Source organism: Tamandua tetradactyla, chromosome 12 (genome assembly GCF_023851605.1).
Source record: "Tamandua tetradactyla isolate mTamTet1 chromosome 12, mTamTet1.pri, whole genome shotgun sequence".
Lineage (NCBI taxonomy): Eukaryota > Metazoa > Chordata > Mammalia > Pilosa > Myrmecophagidae > Tamandua > Tamandua tetradactyla.
In genome coordinates this window covers 26942409-26961151 of record NC_135338.1, presented here as the reverse complement: position 1 = coordinate 26961151, position 18743 = coordinate 26942409, and the positions used below count along the sequence as shown (strand labels likewise).

The window sequence follows — 18743 nt, the reverse complement described above, 5'->3', positions numbered from 1 at the left end:
CACTCTTAATAAGTAGTTATAGGACAGATCCCAGAGTTTGTCATGGCCTACCATAAGATCCTCTCAGATTTTTCCTTCTAGCTGCTCCAGAATATAGGAGGCTAGAAGGCATAAATACTTTTTTATCATTACAATCGATTTTTTCTTTTTTGTAAAAAATAACATGTATACAAAGAAGCAATAAGTTTCAAAGCACAGCACCATAATTAGTTGTAGAACATATTTCAGCATTTGACATGGGTTACAATTCCACAATTTTAGGCTTTTACTTCTAGCTGCTCTAAGATACTAGAGACTAAAAGAGATATCAATTTAATGATTTGGCAATCATATTAATTTGTTAAATCCTATCTTCTCTGTGTAACTACACCATCACCTTTGATCTTTCTGTTCCTGTCTTTAGGGGTGTTTGGGCTATGGCCATTCAAACTTTTTCATGTTGGAAGGTCTGTCACTAATATGGAATAGGAAGATGGAACTATTTGATGTATGGAACTATTTGATGTGCTGGAGAGGCTGGGCTCCCCAGATGTCAGGACTTATCTGGTCCAGGGACCCATCTGGAGGTTGTAGGTTTCTAGAAAGTTACTCTAGTGCATGGAATTCTTCTGGAATCTTATATATTGCCCTAGGTGTTCTTTAGGATTGGTTGGAATGGTCCTGGTTGGGGTTTGGCAAATTATGATAGGTAGCAATATTCAACGGAAGCTTGCATAAGAATAACTTCTAGAGTAGCCTCTCGGCTCTATTTGAACTCTCTCTGCCACTGATACTTTATTAGTTACACAAGAAAGGATTTTTTTGATAAATGGATGCTGAGGTTCTATAGTTTAAAGAACAAGGAAGGCATTAGTGGAAAAAAGATATTAGAATACATTGTTTCTGGTTAAAATGAAGTGAAGTATAATTCTAAGGATGAAAAAAAATTATTACTTTTTTCTTTGAAGAAAATTTGATTCCAATAGCTGTTTCCTAAGTTTTGTTCTTTTTAGCTTGGATACTTATTAGTCATCATTGCTGGTACAATAATCTTCCTAAAACTTAGCTCTTATTATCTCATATCTGCTGTGAATCCCTCAAAAATCTACAAAGCTCCCCAGTGCCTACCAAATTAAGAAGGTATGCTCACCTGATGTTCAACTGATATTACTATTTATAATAAATGTTTAACAATAAAAATAGCTAATGTTTGTGTAAGTTGCTCATTTCTCAAACATTTGGGGCCTTTCATGCCACAGTCACATTTACATGCGTGATCATATCTAATGCTTATCAGAGTCTTTTCCTAAGGTAGATATAGCAATATTTCTTCATTTTCCACAGGAGGAAATCGAGGTTTTGAGAAATTCAGGTAACTTGTGAAAGCTCCCATAGTTTGTGGTTGTTCTGGTTTGCTAGCTGCCAGAATGCAACACACCAGAGACGGATTGGCTTTTAATAAAAGGGGATTTATTTTGTTGGTTCTTCAGAGGAAAGGCAGCTAACTTTCCACTGAGGTTCTTTCTTACGTGGAAGGCACAGGATGGTCTCTGCTGGTCTTCTCTCCATGCCCCTGGGTTCCAACAACTTTCCCCGGGGTGATTTCTTTCTCCATCTCCAAGGGCCCAGGCTGAGCTGCAAGTGCTGAGATGAGGAATGCCAAGCTGCTAGGCTGTGCTACGTTGCGATCTCTCATTTAAGCACCAGCCAATTAAGTCAAACGTCACTCATTGCAGCAGACACGCCTCCTAGTCGACTGCAGATGTAATTGGCAACAGATAAGGTTCACGTACCGTTGGCTTATGTCCGCAGCAACAAGATTAGGTATGCTCACCTGGCCAAGTTGACAACTGAATCTAACTAACACAGTGGTGTTGCTGAATTTCCAACCTGAGTCTACATGTGCTTTTAGACATGCTGCCAACTGCTCTGAAAATTTTAGATGTTATATACATTTTTAAAGGATTAAGCGTTTTTTCCACATGCTCATCTCTTGGTGCTTTCTGTCACTCTGATAGTTTGCTAATTGCTTTTTCAGTTTGCTAATTGCTTTTTCCCCTTCATGTCTAAAAGGGGGATAGGAGTAGGAGTTGGAGCAATGAGTTTGGAGTCACCAAGTGAGGTTCTGGTCACAGTGACTCTACTCCTCAAAGAGACCTATCAGTGGTAGAAATCATCTCACCTGGATTTTGGTCTTTGCTGTTGTCTAAAGCTTCCTTTTTCCTCACTCTTGGGCACATGCTTGCTTATATAAACTGAGAGACTCCACACTGGGTTAAAGTCACCTACTTTAGCCTGATAGGAGTATATTCTGGTTACCAAGTTGGTTGTTCTTTATTATCCCAACTAAAAGCACAAACAATATATATGTATTTCTAGAGTCTGTGGTTTGAACAAATTGTATCTGCTTTGTTCGTATATAGTCTGATATCTAATGAGAGTATGCTGATTGAGCCCTTTTGACTATATTTCAGACAACAAAAATAGTTATCTTTCCTCACATAATTATGCTCGGGGACAGAATATCTATGCCATGAGCATAAATGAATAAAGTGCTTCTTAGAAGAAAGAATAAACAATGTAGCATGGAATGGTTTGCCCAGAGATGGTTGGTAAGTCATTTGGAAGTACCTTTCAACAGACCCAGTGTGATAAATGGAGTTGGAATTCCTGAACCAGACAATAAACCTGTTTAATCCTTAGTGAACCTGAAATATAGTTTCTTACAAGAAAAATTTACTTATGGCATCACAAGTTAGTTTCTGTAAGAAAAAAAGTGTGCTTCATTTTCAAGGTCATTCACTGATTGGGTTGCTCTGCAAGTTCTCGTCTTGTACTCCACCTGCTCTTCACATGAATTTTCTTAAGTCAGGGATTTAGGGAAAGACTTGACAATAGTGGTTTGTCAATTTAGTTGTCTATTCTTCCCATGCTTTCATGTTCATACTTTCCTTGCTTCTGTACTCACTGCTTGCTCCTTGTAGTGGTGAACATCAGAGATTTTATCATCTACTCCTCAGGATACAGCTTAGATATGAATTGGAGATCAAGTCCATGTGCTCTGAGTATTATTTTCCTATTAGGACTAATTATAAAATGGAAGTTTTATTCCAGAGGGTGGGATAATGAAGGAGTCAATGAAAACATGGCCTCTGAGGAAATTGACAGATTTATAATAGATCCAGGTAGCAGAGATGATGTTGGCAGAAAGACTGATTCCCATCTCCCTTTCTGTCTCCCTTGGGGCTCCTGCCAGTTAATAAGGTAAGATAAGATTACCTTATAAGGTTGTTAAGATTAACTCTGTAGGTTCCCTCTCTGCCTTGCGGCCTGTTGAGATCCTTTATTATAACTAAGGTGACCATATCTAGTTTACTTGGGACTGTCTCAATTTTTCTGTTGTCCCAGTATAATTATTAGTGTACCTTTCACTCTTTAAAAGCTCTTAGTTTGGATGATAAATTATATGGTTACCTACTTGACACCTTTGGGCTCTCTAGTACTTGGGTAAAACCAAAGCCCTAGTCTCTTAATACCTTACATTTATCCATTGAATGCCTCTGGTGGAAGAGCCCCAAGCTTCCATTCTCCCTATTTCAAATTTTTTAGATGCCACTTTTAAGGTACCAGGTTGAGCATAAGAGGCAAAGTGGTAGATACTCATATGTTCTCTCTTTGTCTTTCATTAGAAAGGAAAAAAAAGGGCTAACACCATAAGGTCCGGAGCTGTTAATATCCCTGGCTTTCTGTATATATCTTCTTATAGTTCTTGTTCTACTGTTCATTTATTGTACATTGTTTTTTTAAGTGAATCTTTTTTTTTTTTTTTTTTTGCATGTGTAGGCACCAGGAATCAAACAAGAACTCTGCCACTGAGCCATCATTACCTGTCCCTCTATTTTTTTTTATTATGAACATACAAACATTCTTGACATGGTTACAATCAATGGCTCACAATATCATCACGTAGTTGTGTATTCATCACCATGATCATTTTTTGAACATTTGCATCTCTCCAGAAAAAGAAAGAAAAAAGAAAAAGTTCATATATGCCATACCCTTTACCCCTCCCCCTCATTGAGCACCAGTGTTTCAATCTACTCAATTTGTTTTAACCTTTGTTCCCCGTATTATTTATTTCTTGTCCATATTTTTTACTCATCTGTCCATATTGTAGATAAAAGGTGCATCAGACACAAGGTTTTCACCAACATACATGTTGTATTATTGTTTTTTGTTTTTTTAAATCTTCCTGCTGGTTATTGCTTTTTGTTTGATTTTGAGGAAAGGTATTTTTAAGGAATGATTTTGCAGTCAGTTGGGATTTTTTCCTAAGATGCTTTTAAACAAAAATAGATATGACTTATTATTGAAACCATGCTTACAGGGCTTTGTTTTGTGGCATATCAGTATAGCGTATATTTGGAATAAAAGTGTATTAGAAAAAAAAAAGTCTCTCAAGTATATAAATCAGCCCTGAGAAGGGCCTTTAGGAATTGTAGTCGAAGTTTATGGCCAATTATATTGGCTGTAGAATGTTGTGGAATGCCAATATTAAAGAGTGGTTAAGAGACCTGGGTTAGTGTCCTGATTTCCCCATTGTCACTTTTGATCTTAGGCTTCTGATTTTCTCTCTATATATAATTGTATCACTGGAAGGGACTAGTGATCATTTAATTTAAGTCTTTAATTATTTAATTTAGCTTTTTGCCTGGGCAAGCACCAAGAACAGAACCTGGGTCTCCAGCATGGTAGGTGGGAACTTGGCCACTGAGCCACTGTGGCCTGCCCCAAAAGCCTTTAATTTTACATATGAGAAAACAAAGGAGCAAAGAGGTTAAAGTGACTTGACCAGAAGCTCATAGCTATAAAGTGGTACAATCAGAATTAAAACCTGCTTTTCTGGCCAATTTAGTGGGGAAAGTCATGACATTCTGCATTTATCAAGTTAACTCAATAAAGTATTAAATTATTTACGTGGTTTAACTGTGCCAGTACATTGTATCTGCAGTTTTGCTGTCCCTGAACATGGTTGTTTTGATTAAGCTGGTGGTGCCCTATTATTTTACACATGATTAAGTGGAGATTTTCCAGTGTGGAGGAAGACTGTTACTCTGATTCTCTAGTTTTAATTCTTAGCCTGCTGAGCTATACTTCCTTACTTTGGAAAGTCTTTGTTTCCTTCTAAGAAAATTACTCTGGAGGAGGAATTCTTTGCAAATTCAGATACCTGTCAAAATCTTGTTACTCAACTTCCTCCATTCTGAATTTCCATTGAAGTCTTATATCTAAATTCCAGTTGTATCTTGCAAGTTACTACTTAAGGTCAAGTGACTGACTGGAGCCTCTGAGGATTATGTTTTTCTTTTTATAGGTGTCTTGACCATGTTTGTTGGACTACTGCAGATATCTGATCACTCCATGCCATAGATAGTTGAAGCATGTGTTTTGCCTTAGATATACTGGCAAGAAACAACTGAAATCAAGTCAGCCTTCGATTTAGTCTCAGAGTTGACCTCCTCCTGATGGGTGTTGTGTACCTTTCTAGAAGGACTAAGAAAGCATCAGGGCTAGCATTGGTTTAATATTTTTAGAATTGTCCAACAGGAGAAGAGAGAGCCTTAATATACTGTTGATGTTACTTCTACAAAGGATTTGCAAAAGTCTTTATATCTAAAAACTAAAAAATGAGAAACTGTTTAGAAGAATAAAAAGCATCTGTGATATAATCAAGGGAAATATTGTTTAGGTTAGTTCCTATGGCAAAAGAGGTGGAACTGGAGATGAGGATAATCCTTGATCTTATAATGTATCATTCACTATTTTAATAACTTCCCTATAGATTCTTACTGTGTTTGAGGCCCTGAGAATCTGTTTTTAGTGTTCCTTAGTTCTATTTGAGAAGCTATTGTTTTTTGACATTTCACTAATTCCATACTTTGCTATTGAGAATTTCCTGCTGAATCATACGGGTCCTCAAAATACTACAGACCTTCCATCCACTCATAATTTCATAATATTACATAATAGATCATAGGAAATTTAAAAATAAAGAGATATTTAAGGGAAAAAAATCTCCTGTATCCCACCTTCTCAGGATGACCATTTTTAACATTTGGAACATATTTTATCCTTTTTGTATGCATGCACACGTTTTTAAAATAAACTTGGAATTTGGCCATATCTACTGTTTTGTAAACTTATAACTTAATAACTAACATTTTTGTACATTATTAAATGTTCTTCTAAAGCAAGGTTTCTCATCCTTGGACTATTGATATTTTGGGTCAGATAATTCTTTGTTGTGGGGCTGTCCTGTGCATTGCAGGATGTTTAGCAGCATCCCTGGTCTCTATCAAGTGTGTACCAGTAGCATTCCCCCAGTTGTGACAACCAAAAATGTCTCCAGACATTGTCAGATGTTTCTTGAGTGGCAATCACTGTGATTGAGTACCACTGTTACAAAGCAATGGTTTTCGAGAAACTCTTCATACTCTTCAAAATTGAGGACCTAAGAACTTTTGTTTATGTTTACCATATCTATCAATTTTTATGTTAGAATTTAAAACTGAGAAGGTTTAAAAATCCATTTATTTTAAAAATAATAAACTTTATATTAATACAACTTTTTCTGTTCATTTTTAAAGTTTTATTCACATACCATTTTAATTTTTTTAGATTAAGCAGATCTAATTATAGAAAATTTATACACATGTGAGAGAACATGTGGGAACTCTCAGAAAGACAGGTGAGAAAGGCAAAAGGCAATGTGGAGCCTTTTGCTTTTACAGATTAGCATTACTTACTACTTCTCCCCCTTCCTTGTTTGGAGCTCTTCCTCCTACCCTACCTTCTTTCCAGGGTGGTACCTGATGGTAGATAGTGCATTTGAGTGGGTCATTTGGCTCCATAGATGACTCACTCAGGTGAGTGTCCTTTGGCCCCCTGGTGCTGCTTGTTGCTTTTCAAAAAAGCAACATCAGTGATATCTTTTTTGTTAAGACCTGACTGCTTTTTGGAGTTTTCCCTTTGCTTAGCCAGCCACCGTCCTAATTCTAACCCTGCATCATCCCCCCCACCTCACCCCCAGACTTCTGACTCCCCTTAATCTTAAGGGAATTGGGGCCAGTGGTCCATCTTCTGTAATTGCTTCAAGCTGTCAGTAGGTTGTAGGCCTGATTTGTGGGAGTATAGAAGTCTGACTATACTATTGATTGTGGCTGGCTGAGCCTGGGGAATAGAAGCATAGCCTCTGGCGAGGAGATTGTTGTGAAAGGTTTCTAATCTGCAAGAAACAAACTTGGTGAGAAGTTTAAAAATGCAAGGGCCAGTCAACAGCAAGAGGAGGATAGAAGTGAGCAGGTTTAGGAGGGGCATTAGTTAAGTGAGACTGGGGAAGATGGAAGGAAATGACTATCCTTCAAGTCCAAGAGTGAGTCTTAGCTGGACAGCTCATTCCTGCTTAACTGAGAAATAAGAGCTTGCACGTGTCAAGTTAAGGAGTGCAGGAATGAGGCTTAGAGATCGAGTTGTTGCTTTGGCTACTGTATTGACTCGGTTATTTGCTTGAGAGATGTTTGTATTTTTTAATGTCCAGGGCAATGAATTTCAGCTATTTCATTCAGCAAGAGTATAGCATTTAAGAGGTATCTTTCTCTGGATGCCTTAGTTTGGGTATTTTTATGACCTTAGAACTGTGAACATGTAACTTAATAAATCCCCTTTATAAAAGCCAACCCATTTCTTTTTTTTTTTTTTAGAAATCATACCATTCTACATATGCAATCAGTAATTCTTAACATCATCACATAGATGCATGATCATTGTTTCTTAGTACATTTGCATTGGTTTAGAAGAACTAGCAACACAACAGAAAAAGATATAGAATGTTAATATAGAGAAAAGAAATAAAAGTAATAATAATAGTAAAAACAAACAAACAAACAAACAAACAAACAAAAAAACCTATAGCTCAGATGCAGCTTCATTCAGTGTTTTAACATGATTACTTTACAATTAGGTATTATTGTGCTGTCCATTTTTGAGTTTTTGTAACTGGTCCTGTTGCACAGTCTGTATCCCTTCAGCTCCAATTACCCATTATCTTACCCTGTTTCTAACTCCTGCTGGACTCTGTTACCAATGACATATTCCAAGTTTATTCTCGAATGTCGGTTCACATCAGTGGGACCATACAGTATTTGTCCTTTAGTTTTTGGCTAGACTCACTCAGCATAATGTTCTCTAGGTCCATCCATGTTATTACATGCTTCATAAGTTTATCCTGTCTTAAAGCTGCATAATATTCCATCGTATGTATATACCACAGTTTGTTTAGCCATTCTTCTGTTGATGGACATTTTGGCTGTTTCCATCTCTTTGCAATTGTAAATAACGCTGCTATAAACATTGGTGTGCAAATGTCCGTTTGTGTCTTTGCCCTTAAGTCCTTTGAGTAGATACCCAGCAATGGTATTGCTGGGTCGTATGTCAATTCTATATTCAGCTTTTTGAGGAACCGCCAAACTGCCTTCCACAGTGGTTGCACCATTTGACATTCCCACCAACAGTGGATAAGTGTGCCTCTTTCTCCGCATCCTCTCCAGCACTTGTCATTTTCTGTTTTGTTAATAATGGCCATTCTGGTGGGTGTGAGATGATATCTCATTGTGGTTTTGATTTGCATTTCTCTAATGGCCAGGGACATTGAGCATCTCTTCATGTGCCTTTTGGCCATTTGTATTTCCTCTTCTGGTAGGTGTCTGTTCAAGTCTTTTTCCCATTTTGTAATTGGGTTGGCTGTCTTTCTGTTGTTGAGTTGAACAATCTCTTTATAAATTCTGGATGCTAGACCTTTATCTGATATGTCATTTCCAAATATTATCTCCCATTGTGTAGGCTGTCTTTCTACTTTCTTGATGAAGTTCTTTGATGCACAAAAGTGTTTAATTTTGAGGAGCTCCCATTTATTTATTTCCTTCTTCAGTGCTCTTGCTTTAGGTTTAAGGTCCATAAAACCACCTCCAATTGTAAGTTTCATAAGATATCTCCCTACATTTTCCTCTAACTGTTTTATGGTCTTAGACCTAATGTTTAGATCTTTGATCCATTTTGAGTTAATTTTTGTATAAGGTGTGAGATATGGGTCTTCTTTCATTCTTTTGCATGTGGATATCCAGTTCTCTAGGCACCATTTATTGAAGAGACTGTTCTGTCCCAGGTGAGTTGGCTTGACTGCCTTATCAAAGATCAAATGTCCATAGATGAGAGGGTCTATATCTGAGCACTCTATTCGATTCCATTGGTCGATATATCTATCTTTATGCCAATACCATGCTGTTTTGACCACTGTGGCTTCATAATATGCCTTCAAGTCCGGCAGCGCGAGACCTCCAGCTTCGTTTTTTTTTTTTTCCAACCCATTTCTGATACATTGCATTCCAACATCATTGACAGACTAAATCTCTCATGTTATATTAATTAACAGGTAAAACATGATTTATATACTTGCCTTGTTTCTCTTTTAAAGTCCTTGTTAAAGATGAAGTTCTGACTTAGAACTGAACCACTAGAGAAGAAGCCTTAGAGTAGTATACTTGACAAGTAAATTTTGCAATTATACAGATTGGTATTAACGTATAACATGGATAGTGAAAATATTGTAAAGTTTTTAGGAACTTTATACAATTTCTAAATATCTGACAAATTTTAGCTTAACAGAAGGATAGAAAATTTCTTTTAATTATTGTAATACTTCCTAAACACATTTTATATAAATTATTTTAGCACCTCACTTTTACAAGGTGAGAGAACAAATCCAACTTTCAATATCCATTTAGTCAGCAATGACCACAACAAGCAAAATTCACTTTCATATTAGGAATATGTTAGTTCACAAAATTAATATATTGCAAGACTGTACTTTGAGGTAGTTGGAGGGCAGTAAGGTCTGCTGCTAAGTTATTCTTAAAGATATGGAGATTATTTCAAAACCTGTGGGCCATCACTCTCTAAGTGAGCAGCGTAGGAATTTTTATCCTTAAGTTTCTTTCCTTTAAAAGCAAATAGGTATTGAGAGTCAGGGTGGAGAGGGATGCAAAAGAATGTATCTTTTAAGATTTAGGACTGAAAATTTGAATGTAGGCCAGGATTATTTAGCAGGCTCCCCTTGGGATGCTTTCATTCCTTACAAACAGATTTATTTGCTTAAGGATTTCCTTTGGGATGTCAGAGGCTTTGATTTAGTAGGGGTCTTGGGGCAAACAAGGGGATAATCACTAGCCAGGTTTACTAGTCTTAAGGAGTGAAGAAGATCTCTCCCTAGAAGGAGGTGGGGCATTCAGGGACATTGAGAAATTGGTGGGAGACCAGAATGTCCTCAAGCCTACAAAGGAGAGGGGTAGTGAAGGTTTTAGTTTTGATTTACCGTTAACTCCCACAAGTAGGCAAGTCTGAATAGAGATAGGGCCAGAGTGGCAGTTTAGGACAGAGTGGCTTTTAATTAATTAAGAAATCATTTTACCTGTCATGTCGAGTATCACCTGGGACTCCTTTAAGTTGGTTAGATGTGAAGTCAGCAGAGCTAGTCTTCTTTACTTGCCATGAGCAGGGCTTGCGGGGCTGTCCTGCCCCTACCTCGGGAGACTGTGCAAGCGCTGGACCCAATGGGTCCTGAGGTTGAGGGTTGTCTCAAGTTTCCTGGCACCCGCTCTACTAGTGGCCCTCGGATTGACAATTGAAGCAGTTGAACCCTTTAAGGCTTAGAGCCACAATTTGGGTAACCTCGAGAGGACAGAGCACTGTTACTAGCGACTGCAATAAGCTGAGCCTGTTCTGTCGTCTTTTGCTTATCTCTCTGCTGTCTCCTCCTCAGCCTTGTCTTCATTATTAAAGACAGAAAAAGCAGTCTTAATAGGTCATTAGTGGGGGTGTGCGGGCCCATGGAGAACTTTTGCAGCTTTCTCTGAATATCAGAGACTGACTGATGATGAAATGTGTGCCCAACAAAACCTGACTTTTCAGGGAATCTAGGCTTGTATTAATGCACGTTTTTCAGTTCTTCCACTAACTCCCCCTGGAACAGAGCTGGATTTTCCTCTCTCTCTCCTGAGTCATCTCCCTTAGCTTATTACAGTTAACTGGCTTGTTGGTACATTTTCTCATGCCTTTTAGCAAACAGGTATTTTCTCCTCTAATAGAAATTGAGACATGAGCATAACACAAGTGAGAAGTTCCTCTCAAGTCCTTTTTTATGATCGAGAGGTATAAACATCTGGACATAGGGAATTTTTTACTATATTCCCTGTCTTTTACAGATTATAGAATGGTACAGTAATTGAGAGTCCCATTGAAGGGATATGCTTCTCCATTGTTTCAGCTTATATTAACTTTTGGCATTTCCCATTTTCTTTGGAAAAGGAAAAAGAGAATCTTACACACACAGAATCAGAAACTCTAACCCTGCCCTTGCCTGGAAGAATTCCAGGACAAAGTTCCGGAGGAGTTGGGCTTCAAACCCCATACTTTCGTGAGAGATATCTGGACCTATGCTTCTGGGACATTTCCAAACACAGGGCAGGGACTCTAACCCCACCCTGTCTCTCCACTGGCCTAATGCTTTGGAAGCATGGGAAGTGAAGTTGCTGGGTGTTTCTGGGATGTTCTTCTCCAGGAGATGTCTAGACCTATGTTTTCAAGAGTGGAAAGCCCCATCTGAGAGAAATCTAGGACAACACTCCTGGGAATACTTTTGTCCTCTAAGTTTCCTGTTTCCTGAGGGCTAGAAAATGAGCATGCCTTAGAAAGCGAGTTTTTATATTCAGCTGCAAAGGGTCTCAATAGAGACTAAACAATTAGGGCCTGGATAGGACATACTCTTGTGGGAGCAAAACTTTGTCAAGTAGAAGTTTCTTAAAAAGTTTTCAATGTAGAATCTGAAATCATATCAGAGACTTGTTCTTAGTGTGTTGCGTTAAAATCATCAGTCTGTCTTGAACTTTGAATGTATCTTTTCTCCTATGCATTGTTTTGTAATACCCTGCATTGATCATTTGGAAAATACTGGTTCACTGATTATGAAGATTTTCCAAATTTTGACACATTTCATTATATGCTGTTTTTAAAAAATTGCATTTGTTAATATCATCACCAAACTCATTAGAAAAATTCTTTAAATATTGGGAAAGATCAAGCTCTCTGTGGCAAATACAAGTGTTCCAAAATTCAGATTTTCACTTAAAAGCTTGAATTTTATCATTGGCCACAAGTACTCTCATTTATTTTTCTTGAAGTGATAGGCTTACCTTGTTCATTTTTGAGAATATGTCTGCCAAATACCCAAGTCTAAATGACTGTAGCTTGTCAGCCATTGTTTCAAGTAAAAAATGATTGTTCCATTAAAAAAGCAACCAGTTCTGCTCACAACGTAAACCAACACACAGTACTTTTCTACAAAATAACCATTGTTCTTTATTATGTAATAGAAGTGCTTTATGGCATAATACTCTCTCACTGAGTATTAAAAAGATGTGTGCTCTGCTCAAAATTTGGTAAAGTTATTTTTTACTGCTTTATGAAGGACATTCCTTGGTGAAACCAGCATTTGTTTTTTACTGCAAGTATGTGGAAGGAAAGAATATGCTTATGACTAGTACAGTTTACTGTCACCACCCTGATTAGTGTTAGGGCACCAGTAATTTTTTTTTTTCAATCATAACTTTTTATTAAAATAAATGATATGGTAACATTTTATCTTCTATCAGTATAAAACTGACAGCATGATAGGGCATTCAATCAAATGATTTGGAAACATTGAAGATTTTGTCTTGGATCAAAATTTGAGAAGGTGCTGTTTCCCAAAACATAAACTTTGTTAGATTATCTTCCACAACATTAATCAATCCAGTATTTTTTTCTTCACAATCACACAGTCACATTGCGAAAGCTATATCATTATACAGGCATCTTCAAGAAACATAGCTATTGGAACATAGCTCTACATTTTCAGGCAGTTCCCTCCAGCCTCTCTGTTATGCCTTAACTAAAAAGGTGATATCTATTTAATGCATAAGAATAACCTCCAGAATAACCTCTCAACTCTGTTTGAAATCTCTCAGCCATTGACACTTTATTTTGTCTCATTTCTCTCTTCCCCCTCTTTTGGTCGAGAAGGTTTTCTCAATCCCTTGATGCTGAGTCCCAGCTCATGCTAGGATTTCTGTCCCACGTTGCCAGTGAGATTTAACCCCTGGGAGTCAGGTCCCATGTAGAGAGGGGGAGGGTGGTGAGTTTGCTTGCCGTGTTGGCCGTGAGCGAGATAGGTCACAACTTGGGGGTGACTCTTAGGCCTAATTTTAAGTAGGCTGAATCTATTCTTTGTGGGATAAGTTTCAAGATTGAAGGCTCAGCCTATTGATTTGGTTGTCCCCAGTTCTTGTGAGAATATCAGGAGTTCTCCAAATGGGGAAGTTGAAAATTTCCCCCATTCTTGCCATTCCCCTAGGGGGACCCTGCTGGGATTCATTGGGGCATCACTCGGATTTCATCAGGGCACCCCTCTGGACAAACCTAAAAAATCTCATGCCCTATTTAAGGTTCCATGTTCTTATGCTGTTCAATTAAAGTGTCCGTATAAGTTATATTAGGAAATGCACTAGTCAAAATAATTTTATACCAAATGAACATTTTTCGGTTTAGTCTCACACAGAAGTTGAAGTTTTAAAATAGGAATGACCGTCTATTCTCAACACCCTGCAATACTGACATTCCTTTGTTTCTTCCTCATGCAAAAACATTTTTAAATTGTACATTTAGTCACTATCATTGTACAGTCTAGGCATTCATAGATTATACCATCTCAGTCTTTATCATCTATCTTTCCTTCTGGTTTCATTTTTGCCCCAGCCCTCCTCCCTCTATCATTCTCACATTCAGCTTCGTTCAGTGTACAAACATTATTGTGCTCCAATTAGGAAGTATTGTGCTATCCATTTCTGAATTTTTACAATCAGTCCTGTTGCACAATCTGCATCCCTTCAGCTCCAATTACCCAATATCTGCCTTATTTCTATGTCCTGATGATCCATGTTCTTACTGAAATTCTCCAAGTTCATTCATTAATGTTAGCTCATATCAGTGAGACCATAAAGTGTTTGTCCTTTTGTTTCTGGCCAATCTCTGTCAGCAACATGTCCTCAAGGTCCATCCATGTTATTGCATGCTTCATTCTGTCTTATAGCTGCATAATATTCTACCATATGTATAAACCACAGCTTATTTAGCCACTTATCTGTTGATGTACATTTGGGCTGATTCTGTCTTTTGGCAGTTGTAAACAGTGAAGCTATAAACATTGGTGTGCAAATGTCTGTTTGTGTTCTTGCCCTCATGTTGTCTGAATAGATACCTAACAATGGTATTGTTGGGTCATGTGGCAATTCTGTACTTAGCTTCCTGAGGAACTGCCAAACTGCCTTCCAGAGCAGTTGAACCATTTGACATTCCCACCAACAGTGGATAAGTGTACCTTTCTCCACATCCTCTTCAGCACTTTTCATTTTCTGTTTATTGATAATGGTGGGTAGGAGATGATATTTCATTGTGGTTTTGATTTGCATTTCCCTAGTAGCCAGAGAAGTTGAGCATCTTTTCATGTACCTTTTGCCGTTTGTATTTCCTCTTCTGAGAAATGTCTGTTCATGTCTTTTGCCCATTTTGTAAGTGGGTTGTTTGTCTTTTTGTTGTTGAGGTGAACAATCTCTTTATATATTCTGGATACTAGACCCTTACTGATATATTATTTCCAAATATGGACTCCCATTGTGTAGGCTTTTTACTTTCTTTACAGAGTTCCTTGATGCATGAAAGTGTTTAATTCTGAGGGGTTCCCATTTATCTATTTCTTTCTTCAATGCTTGTGCTTTGGGTGTAAGATCTAGGAAACTGCTTCCTATTATAAGATTTATAAGATATTTCCCTACATTTTCTTATAAAAGTTATATGGTGTTAGATCTAATGTTTAGGTCTTTGATTGATTTTGAGTTAATTTTTGTATAGGGTGTGAGATATGGATCCTCTCCCATTCTTTTGCATGTGGGTATCCAGTTCTCCAGCACCCCTTATTGAAGAGACTGTTCTGTCCCAGGTGAATTGGCTTGACTGCCTTATCAAAAAGCAATTATCCATAGATGAGAGGGTCTATACCTGAACACTCTATTCAATTCCATTGGTAAGTATATCTATCTTTATGCCAGCACCATGCTGTTTTGACCACTGTAGCTTTGTAATACACCTTAAAATCAGGCAGTGTGAGACCTCCGACTTCATTTTCCTTTCTCAGGATATTTTTAGCTATTCAGGGTACCCTGCACATCCAGATAAATTTGTTTACTGATTTTTTTTATCTCTGAAAAGTAAGTTTTGGGGATTTTAATTGGTATTGCATTGAATCTATAAATCAATTTAAGTAGAATTGACATCTTAACTATGTTTAGTCTTCCAGTTCATGAACATGGTATGCCCTTCCATTCATTTAAGTCTTCTGTGATTTCTCTTAGCAATTTTTTGTAGTTTTCTTTGTATAGGTCTTTTGTATCCTTAGTTAAATTTATTCCTAAATATTTTATTCTTTTGGTTGCAATTGTAAATGGAATTTTTTTCTTGACTTCCCCCTCAGATTGCTCATTACTAGTATATGGAAACACTACAGGTTTTTGAGTATCAGTCTTGTAATTTGCCACTTTGCTGTACTCATTTATTAGCTCTAGTAGTTTTGCTGTGGATTTTTTCGGGTTTGTGACATATAGTATCATATCATCTGCAAACAGTGAGAGTTTTGCTTCTTCTTTTCCAATTTTGATGCCTTGTATTTCTTTTAATTGTCTAAGTGCTCTGGCTACAACTTCCAACACAATGTTGAATAATAATGGTGATAGTGGACATCCTTGTCTTGTTTCTGATCTTAGGGGGAAAGTTTTCAATTTTTCCCCATTGAGGATGATGTTAGCTGTGGGTTTTTCATATATTGCATTTATCTTGTTGAGGAAGTTCCCTTCTATTCCTATCCTTTGAAATGTTTTCAACAAGAAAAGCATGGTGAATTTTGTCAGATGCTTTTTTCTGCATCACTCGAGATGATCATGTGGTTTTTCTGCTTTGATTTGTTGATATGGTATATTACATTAATTGATTTTCTTATGTTGAACCATCCTTGCATACCTGGGATGAGTCCTACTTTGTCATGGTGCATGATTCTTTTAATGTGCTGCTGGATTCGATTTGCTAGAATGTTTTGAGGATTTTTGCATCTATATTCGTTAGAGAGATTGGCCTGTAATTTTCATTTCTGGTATTGTCTTTGTCTGGCTTTGGTATGGGGGTGATATTAGCGTCATAGAATGAGTTAGTAGCCTTCCCTCCTCTTCAGTTTTTGTGAAGAGTTTGAGCAGGATTGGTACTAATTCTTTCTTGAATGTTTGGTAAAATTCACACATGAAGCCATCTGGACCTGGACTTTTCTTTTTGGGGAGCTACTTAATGACTGATTCAATTTCTTTACTTGTGATTGGTTTGTTGAGGTCGTCTGTTTCTTCACGAGTCAATGTTGGTTGTTCAAGCCTTTCTTGGAAGTTGTCCATTTCTTCTATGTTGTCTAGTTTAGTAGCGTAAATTTGTTCATAGTATCCTCTCATTACCTCCTTTATTTCTGTGGGGTCAGTGGTTATGTTTCCTCTTCCATTACTGATTTTATTTATTTGCATCCTCTCTTCTTTTTGTCAACCTCGCTAAGGGTCCATCAATTTTATTGATTTTCTCATAGAACCAACTTCTGGTTTTGTTGATTTTCTCAATTGTTTTCATGTTCTCAGTTTCATTTATTTCTGCTCTAATCTTTGTTATTTCTTTCCTTTTGCTTGCTTTGGGGTTAGTTTGCTGTTCTTTCTCTAGTTCTTCCAAGTGAACAGTTAATTACTCAATTTTTGCTTTTTCCTTTTTTTTGATATAGGCATTTAGGGCAATAAATTTCCCTCTTAGCACTGCCTTTGCTGCATCCCATAAATTTTGATATGTTGTGTTTTCATTTTCATTTTCCTCAAGATATTTAGTGATTTCTTTAATAATTTTTTCCTTGACCCGCTGGTTGTTTAAGAGTGTGTTGTTGAGCCTCCATATATTTGTGAATTTTCTGACTCTCTGCCTATTATTGATTTCTAACTTCATTCCTTTATGATCTGAGAAAGGATCTTTTTAAAATTTGTTGAGACTTGCTTTGTGTCCCAGCATATGGTCTATCCTTGAGAATGATCCATGAGCACTTGAGAAAAAGATGTATCCTGCTGTTGTGGTGTGTACTGCTCTATAAATATCTGTTAAGTCTAGTTCGTTTATTGTATTATTCAAATTCTCTGTTTCTTTATTGATTCTCTGTCTAGATGTTCTGTCCATTGATGACAGTGGGGAATTGAAGTCTCCAACTATTATGTTAGATATATCTATTTCTCTTTTCAGTGTTTGTATTTTGGAGCACTCTGGCTCAGTGTATAAACATTTATGATTGTTATGTCTTCTTGTTGAATTGTTCCTTTTACTAATACATAGTGTCCTTCTTTGTCTCTTTTAACTGTTTTGCATTTGAATTCTAATTTGTTGGATGTTAGTATACTCCTGATCTTTTCTGATTGTTGTTTGCATGAAATATCTTTTCCCAACCTTTCACTTTGAACTCATGTTTCTCCTTGTGTCTAAAATGCATCTCTTGTAGACAGCATATAGATGGTCCTGTTTTTTAATCCATCATCCCAGTCTATGTCTTTTGATTGGAGAGTTTAATCCATTCACATTTAGTGTTATTATTGTAAGGGCGGTACTTTCTTCTTCCATTTTGTCTTTTGGATTTTACTTGCCATATCTAATTTTTCTTCTTTTTACCTTTACTGATATTCTTCATTTCTACACTCTTCTCCACACCTCTCTCTGCTGTCTTTTCCTATCTGTCTCTAGTGCTCCCTTTAGTATTTCTTGCAGAGCCAGTCTCTTGGTCAAAAATTCTCTCAGTGATTTTTTTTTTGTCTGAAAATGTTTTCATTTCCCCCTAATTTTTGAAGGACAATTTTGCTGGATATAGAATTCTTGGTTAGCAGTTTTTCTCTTTTAGTATCTTAAATATATCATAGCACTTTCTTCTCGCTTCCATGGTTTCTGCTGAGATATCTATGCATAGTCTTATTGGGCTTCCCTTGTATGTGATGGATTGCTTTTCTCTTGCTGCTTTCAAAATTCTCTCTTTCTCTTTGACATCTGACATTCTGATTAATAAGTGTCTTGGAGTACCTCTATTTGGATCTATCTGTTTGTGTTATGCTGCACTTCTTGGATATGTACTTTTAAGTCTTTCATAAGAGTTGGGAAATTTTTAATGATAATTTCCTCCATTAGTTTTTCTCCTCCTTTTCCTTTTTCTTTTTCTGGGACACCCACAACATGTATATTCATGCACTTCATGTTCTCATTCAGTTCCCTGAGTCCCTGCTCATATTTTTCCTTTCTTTTCCCTGTATTTTCTTTTGCTTGTCAGATTTTAGATGTCCTGTTCTCCAGTTCACTAATCCTATCTTCCCCCTCTTGAAATCTTAACATTACAGGTTTCCATTGTTTTTTTCATCTCCTCTGCTGTGCCTTTCTTTCCCATAAGTTCTGTGATTTGTTTTTTGAGACTTTTGATTTCTTCTTTTTGGTCATCCCTTGCCTTCTTTATAACCTCCCTCAAT

General features: G+C 37.1%; 1 protein-coding gene across 6 annotated transcripts in view; it reads left to right on the top strand.

The window, feature by feature from the left end:
• Positions 1 to 18743, top strand: part of DCAF5 (DDB1 and CUL4 associated factor 5) — a 121516-nt gene that overhangs the window by 9068 nt on the left and 93705 nt on the right. Inside the window, exon 1 of one of the 6 annotated variants that reach the window (XM_077122830.1) lies at positions 13334 to 14553. The exons of the other annotated variants lie outside the window; for them this stretch is intronic. The gene's annotated coding sequence lies outside the window, so the exon portion shown is untranslated. Of the gene's footprint in view, positions 1 to 13333; positions 14554 to 18743 lie in introns of those variants that run through there. 6 annotated transcript variants of the gene reach the window in all.